We start from the raw sequence: 14730 nt of genomic DNA, 5'->3' as shown, positions 1-14730 counted from the left end.
TCCACAAACTTTCTGAAGTTCCCGCATACATCCCAACCTGCGGCTCGCCTTTTCCATTCAATATTCTGTATTTTTTTTTTTAACACGCAGAGTTAGACAGAGACAGAGAGAAAAGTCTTCCTTCCATTGGTTCACCCCCCCAAATGGCTGCTACGGCTGGCGCGCTGCGCCGATCCGAAGCCAGGAGCCAGGTGCTTCTTCCTGGTCTCCCAGGGCCCAAGCACTTGGGCCATCCTCCACTGCCCTCCAGGGCCACAGCAGAGACCCAGACTGGAAGAGGAGCAGCCAGGACAGAATCCCGCGCCCCAACCGGGACTAGAACCCGGAGTGCCGGCGCTGCAGGCGGAGGATTAGCCTAGTGAGCCGCAGCGCTGGCCTCAACATTCTGTATTGCCCGAAACACTTGACACGCCCAGACAGGTGAATGAATATTACTCTACCTAACGGTTTCAGAGTATTACACTCCATGGAGTGGGTGATTCTGAAGAAAAGTTGCTTATGAAACATGAGTGGATTAGACACAAGTATTTCTTGAGCCCCATAACATAACAGTAAAACAACAAAAGCTTGAAAACCCACAGGGACAAGAGAATGACAAAGGAGACGAAAACAGATGAAAGATGCCAATGTGGTTTGCAAAGGTGGAAAAGGACAGAGAAATGATAACCAGAGAAAGCCTTGCATAGGTGTGGGTGGAGGCGGTGAGGACAGTGGGTCATGCCAGGGGACAAGCTGACCACCCACTGGAAAGGCAAAGACGCCTCATCAGGCAGAGGCGAGCCATGGGGCGGATGCAGAAGGAGCACTCGGCCCACACAGATCCCATTCCCAGGTACCTAGTGGGTGCCACGTTTTGCATTAAGGAGTACATGAGGACGCCGTTCAGTGAACTCACAATCTACCTGGGGAGACTGCGTCAGTGTCCCTGCTGTCGGGATTCTGAGACCTCCTCTGGCTACTTTCACAGCTCCCTGCCCAGCTGCCACATCAACTGCCCAAACACTTCCTCTTCCCTCACTTCCCACCAGCCTGATGCAGAGGTGTCTTCCCAGGGTCTCCGTGAGAACCACAGCTGGAGGTCCCTTCTGGTTGTCACAACAAACCAACAAGTCAGCAGGGGACGCTCCCCAGGGGCAAGGGGGCTCACCTCGGCACTCAGATCTCCTCCCAGAGGCTTATATCTTAGCATTTGCAATACTGTCATCAAAACCTAGAAGCGCTCATTGAGCAGGCAGGAGAGAAGGACGGCTTTGTTCTTTAAGCTGTAGTTTGGGTCTGTACAGGCTCTTATGCCACCCCACTGAGAAGGGAGTTTTTTAAACTGTTAGTTCTGCTTTTCTGGAAGGGAGAGGTGTCCCTTAGACAATCTCTCTGGAAGTCCTGGGGCTTCTGGGGGGTGGTGTGGGCTGGGCAGTTTCAGCATGATCTTACGATGGCTTAGGCTCAGAGCCATGGTCTGCAGACTTTTTTGTTTTCAGATCCCCTAAGACAGTTTCGTAAAACAAGGTAATCCTAGCCAGCAAGCACATAAAAATGATGCTTAATGCCTTAGTTATTAAGAAAATGCAAATCATGCCGGCACACCGGGTTCTAGTCCCGGTCGGGGCGCCGGATTCTGTCCCTGTTGCCCCTCTTCCAGGCCAGCTCTCTGCTGTGGCCAGGGAGTGCAGTGGAGGATGGCCCAAGTGGTTGGGCCCTGCACCCCATGGGAGACCAGGAGAAGCACCTGGCTCCTGGCTCCTGCCATCGGATCAGCGCGGTGCGCCGGCCGCAGCGCGCCGGCCGCAGCGGCCATTGGAGGGTGAACCAATGGCAAAGGAAGACCTTTCTCTCTGTCTCTCTCTCTCTCTCACTGGCCACTCTGCCTGTTAAAAAAAAAAAAAAAAAGAAAATGCAAATCAAAAACACAGTGAGATACCACACTTCATACCCAACCCACTAAGTTAGTCAAATTTTTTTCAATGGGAAATAACAAGAGTTGGAGAGGATGTGGAGAAATGAAAATCCTTATTCACCACTAGGGGAAATATAAAATAGACTGCTCACTGTGGGAAAGTCTGGGAATTTCTCAAAAAGTTAAACAGTGTCTCACCAGCAAGTTCACTGCTAGATGCATATCCCCAAACACAGACTGGTACATGAGTGTCCCTAATGGTACTAGTCAGCTTAACCAAAAGGTGTAAATAGCCCCAACGCCCACCAGCTGATGAACGAATAAATACAACGTGGTCTATTCATACACCTGAATGTTCCTGAACCACATGAAGGAACGAAATATTGACACGCACTACAACGTGGATGAACCTCAAAAAATGATGCCAAGTCAAAGAAGCCAGACACTGAAGGATTCCATTTTGTGTTTCATTACATGTGGTGACTGTGTTTCCAGTTATATGAAACACCTGCAATAGGTGAATTGATAGGAACAGAAAACAGATGAGTGTTTGGCACTCAACTACTTAATGGGTATAGAATTTCCCTTAGAAGTAATGCCAGTGGCCGGCGCCGCGGCTCACTAGGCTAATCCTCCGCCTTGCGGCGCCGGCACACCAGGTTCTAGTTCCAGTCGGGGCGCCGGATTCTGTCCCGGTTGCCCCTCTTCCAGGCCAGCTCTCTGCTGTGGCCCAAGAGTGCAGTGGAGGATGGCCCAAGTGCTTGGGCCCTGCACCCCATGGGAGACCAGGATAAGTTCCTGGCTCCTGCCATGGGATCAGCGCGGTGCGCTGGCTGCAGCGTGCCGGCCGCGGCGGCCATTGGAGGGTGAACCAACGGCAAAGGAAGACCTTTCTCTCTGTCTCTCTCTCTCACTGTCCACTCTGCCTGTCAACAACAACAACAAAAAAAAGTAATGTCGGTGTCTTAGAAGAAGAAAAAGGTGATGGGCGTACCATGTGAAGGTAATGCTGTTGAAATGGTTAATGGTTAATTTTATGTGGTGTGAGTTCTATTCAATAAAAGAATCTGTAAAAAACATGACAGCTTTTATATGTTTTTAGCTAATATTTAACATTATATAACAAGTATAAATAGTTGCCAAGGATGCAATTTAAGATAAAAACTGTTATTCTTTTAAATATATACATAAAGACTTAACGTCCTAGTAATTTGATTCCCAATCACCTATTTTAAAAAATAGGGGGGATCTGGTGCTGAGGCTTACAGGGGCAATCTCATATAGGCATCAGTTTCAGTTCTGGCTGCCCCAGCTTCCTATTAATATGCCTGGGAAAGCAGTGGAAGATGGCCCAAGTACTTAGGACCCCACCACCCACGTGGAAGACCTGGAAGAAGCTCCTGGCTCTTGGCTTTGGCCTGGCCCAGCACTAGCAGTTGCAGACATTTGGGAAGTGAACCAGCACATGGAAGACCTTTTTCTCTGTGTGTCTCTCCCTCTTTCTGTAACTCTGTCTCTCGCTCCACCACTCAAGTAAGTAAATCTTTACAAAAAAGAAGAAAGAATAGCTCTTGGCAGCCAATTCTCACAATAGGAAACATGTGACAATGGAAGACAAATGGTAGGCAAGTTTTCTCCTCTCCCTTTGATTAATTATTAAAAGTTTTTTCAGAAATCCATATTCCAAAGTGTCCCTTTGTTTGGTATCCAAGAGGTTTTAGGTCCCTGGAGCAACTGAGAGCAGGTTAAGAGTGTGCACACCTCTTGTAAAGCACAAGGAGTGTGGCTCTCAGAAGATGCACACCAAGTCTGGGGTCTGGAGATGCATTCCCTTAGAACTGTCCACGCTGCTGCTCCCTCGTGGAACAGCACTGACAGCTGATCTCCAGCTTTGAAGAGGGCTGGGTCAGGTAGCTAGAACCAGCTCAGCCACTGACTTGCTCTGAGAGTGTTCTTTGCAGTGTTATTGTTCCAAGCTGGAAAGTGGAGCCAAGACCTTGTTTCTTGTTTCCTTCTTGTTTCTTGGGAATTAAGTATGCGGAATAGTTAATAATACCACTTAGGGGTTGAATAGCACAGTCAACTTTCCAAAGACTTTGCTGCCTAGGTCTTGTGTTTCCTGCCCGACTGCCCCTCTAAGGCAAGTCTCACCCTGTGTTGTGATGGATGTGGGTCATGGAGACCCAGGAGAAGACTGGCCAAGGATCACACAGCAAACAGGTGACCTGGCTGGGAACAGCATCAACATTTACCTCCTTTCTCCAAAGGCATCAGCGTGGGAAAATAACAAAAAAAAAAAAAAAAAAGTAATCACCAACTAAGCACCAACAAATAGAACGCATCGAGTGTCCCCAGTATGTATACCGCATATCATATACAATGCATCTTAGTTTATCGTACATATGGATTTGCCAATTGTTTCTGTAAAGTGACAGAGGCCAGTTAGTATTCTTAATCTATTCTGCCAACCTAGGACACGGTGTCAGAGTGGGAAATAATCAACACTCGGAGCTCCCTAAGGTGATCTCCATCCTAAACCTAAACCATACATTGTCTTCACTGCCCAGTGATTTGTGATGAAGTCCCTGCGCCTGCGCCACCCCCACAAGAAGCTCCTCCCCTGAAAGGAGGGGCCACCGGCCAAACACAGAAGCTCTTAGACATAATTACATAGGAGGAAATCTTTTTGGTTTGTTTTGTTCACTTGTTTGTTTCACTTCACTGGGAGCAAAGTTTCGGTGGAACTGAATTTTTGATGAGTGATACAAACGCCAGGCTCCTCCCTGGCCCAGGACGTTTTGGGGTGAGGCAAAAACTGAGCCATCACAGAAACAAAACAGGAAGGAAATAATGAGCCTGGGGTCCTGAAGGGGACTGGGACTGGGACTGTGTGTGAGCCCTAGACAGGAGGGAAGTTTCCTGAAGGTCACAGAGCGGATAAAAGCAGAATAAATCCAGGTAGCCAAGGCCGCTCAGGACTCGGCCTGGAGAAAGGCCCCACACACGGCCCTCTTTTCTGGAGACAATGATCTCGCATTCCTACTTGCGCCCTCCAGAAGTCACAAGACCCACATGGTCTCAGCTCCAAAATGCACTTCTGTCACAGGGCAACAGCACGGAGGACCCCCAGGGGTTTCCGTTTCTGTTAATTTCCATCTGTCAATATTGACCATGTTAGAAATTGAAGTGGGTGGAGCTGGCGCTGTAGCACAGCGGGTAAAGCTGTCGCCTGTGACACGGACATCCTGTAAGGCCCAATTCCAATCCAGCTCCCTGCTAATGTGCCTGGGAAAGGCGGCAAGAGATGGCCCAAGTGCATGGGCCCCTGCACCCACCTGGCTTCAGCCTGGCCCAGCCCCAGCTGTTGCTGCCATTTGCCATTTGGGGATTGAACCGAGAGATGGAAGACCTCTCTCTCTCTGTCTCTCCTCTCTCTGGAACTCTGCCTTTCAAATAACTAAACAAAAAAATCTCTAAAAATTAAATCTTTTAAGAAAAACAAAGCAACATGAATCATTTTAAAAATAGTTAACCTAAGATAATATGAATATATTACATATGAACATAAATGACATATTTTATGAAAAATAACTATACTTCCCAAACAAAAAACTGACATCATTTTTACAATTTTGAAAATCTCGGCCGGCGCCGCAGCTCACTAGGCTAATCCTCCGCCTAGCGGCGCCGGCACACCGGGTTCTAGTCCCGGTCGGGGCGCCGGATTCTGTCCCGGTTACCCCTCTTCCAGGCCAGCTCTCTGCTGTGGCCCGGGAGTGCAGTGGAGGATGGCCCAGGTGCTTGGGCCCTGCACCCCATGGGAGACCAGGAAAAGCACCTGGCTCCTGGCTCCTGCCATCGGATCAGCGCGGTGCGCCGGCCACAGCGCGCCAGCCGCGGCGGCCATTGGAGGGTGAACCAACGGCAAAGGAAGACCTTTCTCTCTGTCTCTCTCTCTCACTGTCCACTCTGCCTGTCCAAAAAAAAAAAAAAAAAAAAAAAAAAATCTCTAATGTCACCCTTAATTGAAGTGGCTGGATTCTCTTTTTTGTTTCTGCATTCAAGGTGTTTTGGTATCACGTGACACACCTGGGGCACACCCAGGAGAATGAAAAAGGCCAACAATGTCCAATATTATTATGAAAATGGCTTGGCCCCTATGGATTGGGACACATTTGAGAACTCTAGATCTGATATAATTTAGGATTCCACTTCTCTATTATGTCACCTATTAGCAATATGACTTTTACCTATTAGCAATATGACAAGTTACTTAAACTAAGACTGAGCAATATGGGGACTAGCAATATGGGGTCCCTTACATGGATTCATACACTCACAGGTATCTGCACCAGCGTTTAAATATATAGGTTGAGGGGATGGCACTATTGCATAGGGGGTAAAGCTGCTGCCTGCAGTGCCGGCATTCCATATGGGCACCAGTTTGTGTCCCGGCGGCTCTACTTCCGATCCAGCTCTCTGCTCTGGCCTGGGAAAGCAGTAGAAGATGGCCCAAGTCCTCAGGCCCCTACACCCATGTGGGAAGATCTGGAGGAAGCTCCTGGCTCTGGCCATTGCAGCCAACTGGGGAGTGAACCAGTAGATAGAAGATATCTCTCTCTCTCTCTCTCTCTCTCTCTCTCTCTCTCTCTCTCCACCTCTCCTTCTTTCTCAGTGTAACTCTGACTTCCAAATAAATAGATCTTAGGGGCCAGCACTGTGGTGTGGCCGATTAAGCCGTCGTCTGCAGTGCCGTCATCCCATATGGGTGCTGGTTCGAGGCCCAGTTGCTCCACTTCCGATCCAGCTCTCTGCTGTGGCCTTGGAAAGCAGTAGAAGATGGCCCAAGTCCTTGGGCCCCTGCACCATGTGGGAGACTGTGTGGGAGACCCAGAAGAGGCTCCTGGCTCCTGGCTCCTGGCTTTGGATTGGTGGAGCTCCAGCTGTTGTGGCCAATTGAGAAGTGAACCAGCGGATGGAAGACCTCTCTGTCTGTCTGTCTGTCTCTCTCTCTCTCTTTCTCTGCCTCTCCTTCTCTGTGTAACTTTGACTTTCAAATAAAATAAATTAAATAAATAAATAAATAAAAATACATAGGTTGAGCTTCCCTGATCCAAAAATCTGAAACCAGAAGTGCTCCAAAACCTGAAATGTTTTGAACACCATATGACCCAAGTAGGAAAGTTCACACCATGGAGCTCTGTGTCATGCACCACATTATTTACATAATTTCATAAAACATGTATAAGGTGCACAGGAAACATAAATGGATTTTATACTTGGACATGGGTCTCATCTTCAATGTATCTTATAAGAGAACTTCAGAAAGTTTGTGGGAAAATGGAATTAAAAGATAAGTTTACTTTGGTGCAAAAATTTTTGAAATCCATGCACAGTCTTGTCTTTTCTTTTTTTCTTTTTTTTTTTTTTTTTTTTTGACAGGCAGAGTGGACAGTGAGAGAGAGAGACAGAGAGAAAGGTCTTCCTTTGCCGTTGGTTCACCCTCCAACGGCCGCTGCGGTTGGCATGCTGCGGCCGGCGCACTGCGCCGATCCGAAGCCAGGAGCCAGGTGCTTCCTCCTGGTCTCCCATGGGGTGCAGGGCCCAAGCACTTGGGCCATCCTCCACTGCACTCCCTGGCCACAGCAGAGAGCTGGCCTGGAAGAGGGGCAACCTGGACAGAATCCGGTGCCCCGACCGCGACTAGAACCTGGTGTGCTGGCACCGCAAGGTGAAGGATTAGTCTAGTGAGCCGTGGCGCCGGCCTGCACAGTCTTTTCATAACATGCAGTTTCAATTAAGTTTTTGAAGACTCTCTCATATGTATATGCAAATATTCCAAAATCCAAGACACTCCTGGTTCCAAGATGCATTTTGGATACAGGACACGTAACCTGTAGAAGTTAAGTGACACCTACAAATGTTTAATCCAGGGTAAGCCTACAGCGATGGCTCTTCCTGTTTTTACTGTAGTATTTGTTATTGCTTCATACCAAGCCTTGTACCTAGCACCAGGGTTATATCAGAATGAGTAAGGTGACCCGATTTGCTTAAGAGTAGGGGAGATAAGACAGATACAAACCTACAGAACAAAACAGATTTTGTTAAGAAAGATACAGAAGAGGAAAAGGTCACGGTCATGAATTTGTTTAACAAATACAAATCGATCACTTCCTGGGTGCCAGAAGCAGCAGTAAGGAGGAGGCCAAACAAATGGAGCCATAGAGTTAAGAGCAGGGGCAGGAGGAAACTGGGGGGCGTGCTTGTAACCCCTGGGGAACTGGTTCCAGGGCCCCTCCAAAGATGCTCAAGATGCCACAGAATTTGCATGTAACCTCCACAGGTCTCTCCTCATACTCTAACTCATCTCCAGGTTGCTGGTTATACTTGAGACAATGTGAGTGTTAGGTATATAGCTGTTATGCTGTATTGTTTAGGGAGTAATGACACGGAAAAAAAAGTGTGCATTTTCTGTACCCATGCAATTTTTTAAAATATTTTCCTTTTTTAAAAATGATTTATTGGGGCCAGCACTGTGCCATAAGTTAAGCCTCTGCTTGCAGTACCAACATACCATGAAGGTGCCAGTTTGAGTCCCAGATGCTCCACTTCTGATCCACCTCCCTGCTAAAGGCTGGGGAAAGCAAGTGGAAGATGGCCCAAGGGTTTGGGCCCCTGCACCCAAGTGAAAGACCCAGAAGAAGCTCCTGGCTCCTGGCTTCAGATCAGCCCAGCTCCAGCCTTTGCTGCCATTGGGGAGTGAACCAGGAGATAAAAGACTTCTCTCTGTCTCTCCCTCTCTCTATACCTCTGCCCCTCAAACAAATAAAATCTTTACAGAGGGGCGGATTTATTTATTTTGAAAGTCAGAGCAACATATAAGGAAGGAAGTAGGTAAAAGAGAGAGAGAGTGTGTGTGTGTTTCCATCCCTTCATTCATTTCCCAAATGGCTGAGCAGCTAGGGCTGGGCCAGGCCCAAGCCAGGAGCCAGAAACTCCATCCAGGTCTCCCACATGGATGGTAGGGACCCAAGCACTTGGGCCATCTTCTGTTGCCTGCAAAGAAGCATTAGCAGAGAGTTGGAAGCCGAGCAGCCAGGACTCAAATTGGTGCTTCGATATGAGATGCTGGATTCAACACAGGGTTGCTTAACCTGCTGCACAACGCCAGCCCCTAACACATAGTTTCAATTCACAATGAAAGAAGCCCTGGACAGAGGGCTGAGTGTAGTCAAGATGGCATGGGACATGTACTTGGATAGACCATGCAGGGCTTGCTGGCCAGTGTGACTGGGGACAAAAGAAAATGCTTGTTGAGGAGGTAGCTTTTGAGTCAGAACCTGAGAACAGATAGGATTCGGAAACAGGGTTGATGAACACATTCTTTTATGCACTCATTCATCATTTTTTTATTCTCCACTGTGGCACAAAGGATCCCTACCTTCAAAGATCTTTTTGCATTTCACTGCCTTTTATTCTATAAGAAAGACATGTTCAGGCCGGCGCTGTGGCACAGTGGGTTAAAGCCCTGGCTTGAAGAACCGACATCTCATATGGACGCCCGTTTGAGACCTGGCTGCTCCACTTCCTGTCCAGCTCTCTGTTCTGGCCCGGGAAAGCAGTAGAAGATGGCCCAAGTCCTTGGGCTCCTGCACCCACGTGGGAGACTTGGAAGAAGCTCCTGGCTCCTGGCTTCGGATCAGCACAGCTCCAGTGTTGTGGCCATCTGGGGAGTGAACCATGGCATGGAAGACCTCTCTCTCTCTCTTTCTCTCTCTCTCTCTCTCTCTCTCTCTGGCTCTCCTCTCTCTGTGTAACTATGACTTTCAAATAAATCTTTTAAAAAAAGACATGTTCATTTTAAAAAGTCAGGAATTGGGGCTGGCACTGTGGCGCAGGTTAATCTTCCACCTGCAGTGCCAGCATCCCATGTGGGCACCGGTTCTAGTCCCAGCTGCTCCTCTTCCCATCCAGCTCTCTGCTACGGCCTGGGAAAGCAATAGAAGATGGCTCAAGTCCTTAGGCCCCTGAACCCATGTGGAAGACCCAGAGGAGGCTCCTGGCTTCAGATGGGCACAGCTCTGGCCATTGCGGCCATCTTGGGAGTGAACCAGCAGAAGACCTTTCTCTTTGTCTCTCCCTCTCACTGTCTGTAACTCTACCTCTCAAATAAATAAATATTAAAAAAATAAAAATATAAAAAGTCACGAAATACAGGTGAGCAAAAATGAACAACTAAAAACCTCTCAGGATCACCCTATCCAGAGAACGTGTTCAGTGCCAGTATTAAGGTGGAGCAAGTGAAACAACTTTGCATATGGCACAGGTGCATAGTGTCAGGGGTGGGTGTGTCAGAATGATTCCAGTAATCTGGGGTGAGCGTTGGGCATGAATCAAGATGCCACGTGAGAAGCACATCCCCCACTGCTGAGTCTGGGTTCAAGTCCCAGCTACAGTAACAACTCCAGCTTCCTGCAAATGCACACCCTGGGTGGCAGCAGGAGATCATCAAGGACTTGAGGCCCCGGGGCTCCTATGTTAGACTTGGATTGAGTTCCTGGCTCCTGGCTCCCACCCAGCCAATCCCTGGCTGTTTCAGGCATTTGGGGAGTGAACCAGTGGATAGGGGTGTGTGTGTGTGTGTGTGTGTGTGGTCTTTCAAACAATAAACAAAAACTCAGTAACTAAGATGAACAATAAGATAATGTAATATCTTTTAAACAGAAATACTGAAGAAAAAAAAAAAAACCCTATGATGCCACAGGACTAAATTCTAAGTAAAGGAAGACCCAGGCGCACGCCTGCCTACCATAGCCTCGCTCACCCCACGCTGACCCAGCCACTCGCCCCGAGTGTCCCGGGACGACCCAGGACCACGCCCGCAGCAGTGTGATCAGGGGCTTCTCCCCACCCTCTTCCACCTCCTCCCCGGGCCTCTCCCGAAGCCTGGGGGCGCGGAGCTCTCCTTCCCCTGCCCGGTGCGCCTGCCCGCCCGCAGGCGCTGGGAGCCCTGAAATTCCTGCGAAATTCCAGCCAAGGTCTCCTGCCCGGCCTCTCTCAGAGATGCCAGCGCAGGGGTCCGTCTGTAGCCGAACTGCGCTGGGGCAGCTGTCAGGGGACGTCTTGCGCTAGGTGGGGGAGGCGATCAGTTGGTAGGAGACGCGCGCTCAGTGCCCTGGGGGAGATTCGCCGGAGAAACACCGGCACGAGCCCACCTCGCTGTGCCTAGCGGCTTCTCCCTCCGCCACAGAGGACCGGCGACCGGGGCTTCACCACCGTCCCCTCCCAACCCCGGGAGCTGACTGCAGGTCCCGCCGGTGTAGACGAGCCCTCTTTCCCGCAGGCTGAGCGCGCTGCACGCCCGATTACAGATTTGAGAAGCTGCAGGGCCCGTCCAGCCGGTGGGAGAACACCGGGTCCTGAGCGGGAGGCCAGCCCCTGCGTCCGCGGGCGGAGGAGGATGTGGCCGGGAAAGCGGAGCTCCGCGGTGTGTGTAGGGGGGCGGGGGGAGTGCAGAAAATGTGAGAAAACCGGGACAGGCAGGCATCCGGGGAGCAGCATCGCCGAGAACGCAGCGAGGGGAGAGACCCCCGCGGAGCCCGCACGCCCAGGCCGCGGAGGGGCGGCGCAGCGTTTCTTCGATGGCTACGGGAGCGGGAGAAACTTCCTTTCCCAGCGTTTTCCACCCCCCCCCCCACCAGAATACTTTTAGGAAAAATAAAAAATGTAAGTGAGAATCGTGTCGGGCGGTGTCCCCTTTATCTATGGCTTAGTTTAGAAGAGTTCAGAATTTAGTGTCTTTCCTTTTAGACTCGGCATTAATTAAGCACCCACAGTATACTGGATGCCAGGCTTCGTGCAGGAAATGACTGCACTGGTGCAGTGATCCAGGTGCACCTGCGGGGGCTGCTGTCCGCTCCGAGGCGGTCTCTCCCTCTCTCCCGGTGGGGATGCTGTTCCCCCGCTGCCTGCCGGTTTTCTCACATTACTGTGGCCTGCGCATGGGCAGAAGGAAGGTTGACGGGACAAGGCCCATCCAAATGAGATTTGGAAGGCTGAATAGGAGCTTACTGAGTGCAATGGGAGAGGAGTGGAGAGAACATTCTAGAGAGGCACGCAATGTGAAAAGGCATGCTTGTATCCTTAATCTGACACAAGGATTTGTATACAGTTAGGTGTTCTTCCTGACTTTAAGCTCCATTTGAATAACAAGAAAGTGACACCAACCTAGCAAATGGTTATCAGTTAGTGGATTATGAAATACACTTCAAGGGCAAAATGACATCTCCACACCCAAAAGGTAAATGTTACCATGACTCAGGTGAGCCCGGTTGTTGGAAAGAGAGCTTAGAACAGTTGATCCTGATGTTGATTCTGGCTGGGCTACCAGGGTCTCATTTTTTCTAACTTCCGATCTCCACCTCTGACTGTTTTTTTTTTTTTTTTTTTAAAGCAGCCTGGGCCAGCAGGAGTCAGGAAGAAGCGTATCAAAAGCAAAAAAGAAAAGAGAATGAGAACAACCCAATATCTAGAGAAAAATACTTCATGGGCTTCCAGTGGACTGTCAGGAAGGGGAGAGCATGCCTCATCAAAAATAATCTCTCGGTCACCTGCATCCTAGCATAAATCTAGAGCTTAACCAGACGTGGTCTGTGAGTATATGGGAATGTAATCTGCATAACTGCATTAATTACTTGACATGAATATTAACATCATCTGCAGAAGCCAGCCCACATGGAGCTGCGAGGACCTGGTGGCTGGTATGTGCCCATCACTCCACTCATCCTGTCACTCCCTTGCTTGGCTGTCATCTTCCGGCTGAGAAAAGCAGCATCAGCATGCCCTCACCTCACTCAAGGATTTCCCCCAACTGGGGCCCATCCTGCCCTCCACCGCCCCAGCCTTTCTTTTCTGACTATTTCTCTGCAGGAACCCTCTTCTTGGGCAAAATTAGTTTGCTCGGTGTCCCCAAAACAGGCCATCCCATGTGACCTCCGACTTTTCCTAAGGATGACATCCTCATCTCCCCACCCACATGCAAGTTGCCCTCTACAGGCTCCCAGAAGTTCTCTAGGAGACTGGATTGCATTCCTGGCTCCCAGCTTCGCCCTGGCCAGCCCTTTTGCTGGCATTTAGGGAGTGGACCAGCGGATAGGAGCTCTGTCTCTATTTCTGTCTCTGAAATAAATAAAAATTTTTAAGAAAAGGAATGCAAGTTTCTGGACACTGTTTAGGAAAAGTCAGTAGTTACAATGGTGCGGTGCTGTGTACCAAAGATAATAGTAAGCATATCTAGAATGAGTCATATCCACTTAATTACATGCTACCCTTTAAAATGTATTAACAGGCTTTAGATTATCTTTAAATTAATCTATATAATATAACATAATATAAAATCATGTGTCCAATGTTTAAGAAATGGCCATTGTGTTTGAGGTAGAAAAGCACTTTAATTTGTGAGCAGAGTTTATTTTATACGTGAGCTTCGCATATCTTGTTGAACCAGGTTTTCTGTGAGCACGCTCGCTTGATTACATTGTTCAGTGATGCGGAATGTGCACCTGTTGTACACAGAGTAATGAGTTCCTTTTTAAAGTCTGAACAAAGGTTCATTCATTCATTCCTTTCACAGGCGCCCTCCGACCACCTGCTATGTGGCAGGCACGGTGCTAGGCTCAATACACACAGATAAAACTCGCTGGCCCTCCCATCATTAGCTGTGGAGACAGAGCCAGTGTTCCTGACAGAGCTAGGCCTCAGGGCTCTCTATCGACTATTTAACAGCGATGTTGATGCTGAGTGATAAGCAACCACATGTCTGTGGTGTGCCACAACAGCTCACTCATGTGTCCTCATGTGTCGTCGGCGGTTGCCCAGGTGGCTCTGCTGGTTTTGGTTGGGTCCATTGAATTGTCAGGCTTAGCTGTTACTGACTGGTTTTGGGCGGCCTCTGCCATGACAGCCATGCTGTTTCAGCTCTTGCCATGTGTGCTCCTCACCGGCAGGCGTATCCCCACGGCAGTGCCTCAGACACAAGAGCAAGAGGGTACTGAACAGCGCAAGTGACTGCTTCAAGTCTCTGCCTAAAAACCTTTCACTAGTCAAAGCAGGCTGTGTGGCTGAGATCAGAGTTAGAACTATATGGCACAGGACGTGGGTACAAAGATGGGTGACTGTTACTGCAATCTCCCATAAGCTCTGAACACACAGACCGGGGCCCATAACTAAGCTAGGGAGATGAGGACATTTCCCAAAAGAGGCGATGCTGACTTGAGTTGAGTCTTGAGAGAAAAGACGGAGGTCAGCGAGGCCATAAAGGAGCGGCAGTGCTTTAAGCAAAGGAACTCACGTGCATGAAGGAGAACCTGCGAGATGTAAATATTTCTGTCCGTACCATGCGCATGTCCATTCACAATCTGGAATGTAGATGTGAATCCCAGATATGCAGCAGCCCCCCTATGCCCATGAGGCCGTCAGCACGAAGTTGAAGGCCCAGAGAAGAACCACACAAAGTGGCACCACAGAGCCCTTGTATCCGCTCCAGCAGTATGACTTCACGTCACAGGGGTCAGCCCTCCGGAACGCCCATGAGGGCCCTGGAAGACCACTCTGCCTGCAGTGTCCCATGCACCATCATCAGTATCTCCCAACCAAAATCCCTGGTGCTTCAGTTGATTCCAGATGCTTAGCAACATTTGGGGACATGCTGACATTATTTAGTTCCAGAGTGAAGTTTCTCAATTCCTAGGGTTTGGCCAACAGCCCCTCCCACTGGCCTCCGCATCCCCATTGTCAAAGAGTAGAGAGGGAGCACCCCAGACTCTGCCAGCAGGCCC

Source organism: Oryctolagus cuniculus, chromosome 18 (genome assembly GCF_051225735.1).
Source record: "Oryctolagus cuniculus isolate XC-2025 breed Fujian yellow rabbit chromosome 18, ASM5122573v1, whole genome shotgun sequence".
Classification (NCBI taxonomy): domain Eukaryota; kingdom Metazoa; phylum Chordata; class Mammalia; order Lagomorpha; family Leporidae; genus Oryctolagus; species Oryctolagus cuniculus.
Note: the sequence above shows the minus strand (reverse complement) of the source record.